Raw genomic sequence first — 2,294 nt, forward strand, 5'->3', positions numbered from 1 at the left:
GTATACAAACAAATAAAGTTTCATTTTTTTCTTTCTGTGACTTGCCTTTTGACGTCTTTCTCAATTATTTTTTTCTACAACAGCTGATAAAAATCCCATAGAGACATTTTGAAAGTTCTTGAATGAAGCTAATTATTGTGCCACAATGAAATTACGATAATTATATGATGAGATCTTAATGGGAAGCTCATCTGTCCTTTTTTGAAGGTTAGGTTTTGCATAAATCAGATTAAAGAAAGTCACCTAATTATTACCAAAGCTGCAGCATGCTTATTGTTTAGAGAAGTGGTTCTAAAGTAAGGTTAGAGGGACCCTGTGAGGTCTTCTTACAGTTCTGCAGCCAAATGAGGGATAACTGTAATTTCTTAATAACCATTAACTCTAATTTCATTTTAATTCATCCTAATTAAAGAATGAATTAAAATATTATCTTAATCACAGTCTCCTTTTGTTCCACCTACAAAGACGGTAAGATAAAATCATAACTCAACGGATGAGAGATCCCTTGTGATAAATTACGATCAACGAGGGGTGTATTAAAAACCTGTGTGGATGTATGAAGTTTAATGTATGCTTGGTTGGACCGCAATGAGCTCGCTCCAAAACAACAACAACAAACAAAACAAACAAACCTGTGTTTAAAGTTTAATGCCAGTAAAGCTTCTACAGTGAGTTCAGGTTTTCACTCTTTACCCATTGAAAGCTTACTCGCAGTAACCATTGAAGCTCTTTCCTAAACTACGTTTTTATCATATTTCAGACCTGCTAATAGAACAAAATGACTGGATGTGCATTACAAGTTGGGACAGTGGTTTCAGCCTATGTAGCTACCCTTGGAAAAATCAGTAAACTGTTCTCATGGTTGCTGAAATATGACTTTATTGACATAGACCTAGGTGTCAAAACCATAACTAATTATTAGAGATCATTGAAGGTACAGGGGAGGTCATCAAATGTCTTTAAGAGTTCATGGCAAAAACAAAGAAGTATGATGAAGTATAAAGTTAATGTGGAAGAGCTGGTGCAAGTCCAATACCTTAGTTACACACTTCATAACATTAACCAGATTCCCATCAAAATTTTATGTAAATTTTAACAATGTTTTCTGGTTATCTGCTCAACAAAATGCTAATATAGACTCACTGGCCACTTAATAGGTGTTCAACAGCTTATTAAGGCAAATATGTAATCAGCCAATCACATAGCAGTAACTCAGTGCATTTAGGCACGTAGACACAGTCAAGATGAACTAACTGCTGATCTTCTGGGATTTTCGCACACTACCATCTCTAGAGTTTACAGAGAATGATCTGAAAAAAGTGAGCAGTGAGCAGCAGTTCTCTGTGTGAAAATGCCGTGTTGATGTCAGAGGTCAGAGGAGACTGGCCAGACTGCTTCAAGCTGGTAAGATGGTAAATAACCACTTGTTACAACTAGAGATGGACCGATCCGATATTACGTATCGGTATCGGTCCGATACTGACCTAAATTACTGGATCGGATATCGGAGAAAAATAAAAAATGTAATCCGATCCATTAAATATCACGAAAACACCTCACAAAACTTGCAACACGCCGTAACTCGCCTCAGAATGTTAGCACGTCGGAGCAGTATGCATCACGTGATAGAGCGGCTGTGGCATGCGGACCGGTGGTCTGGGTAGCATTTGGAGCTTCGCTAGCAACCCCGCATTTCATCTCCGACAAAGTTATCCCCGAGAGAAGTAAAGCAAGTGTGTAAGTCCATCTCTGAATGTTTGTAAAGCATTCCTGCTTTAAGCTTAACAAACGATATATGGAGCGACTGCCTCTTCTTGCTGCTACTTCAATCATGAAACTGCTTAATGATCAACTGATCGGCTTTTCTGTCGCGAGTCCGTCTCTCTTGTTTGTTTTTGGCCCACTTTGCACCAGAAAGAGGAAACCAGTGGATAAACAACAGCAGCACGTTTAAGCTTGATAAGCTGTTGTTAGAATTTATTTAATATTACTTTCTACACCAGGATCTTTTTCTACATAGCTGACGCTGGTAACTGTGCAGGGGCGGATCTAGCAAAGTTTAGCCAGGGGGGCCGATGGGGCATTAACAGGGAAAAGGGGGCACAAAGACATACTTTTCTTTCTTATTCTCATTTAAAATGTCTAGCTTTTAATAAATAATTATCTGACACCCAAAGTTTTAATTTGATGTAAAATGAATAGAAGTACATTACTGTATATAGTAACTATTAAGTCTAATATATATACCCTAGTAAGCTATAGTACTTTTTCGTTTGGGAAGGTACCATCTGTGC

Source organism: Perissodus microlepis, chromosome 23 (genome assembly GCF_051167445.1).
Source record: "Perissodus microlepis isolate ML-2025 ecotype Zambia chromosome 23, ASM5116744v1, whole genome shotgun sequence".
Lineage (NCBI taxonomy): Eukaryota > Metazoa > Chordata > Actinopteri > Cichliformes > Cichlidae > Perissodus > Perissodus microlepis.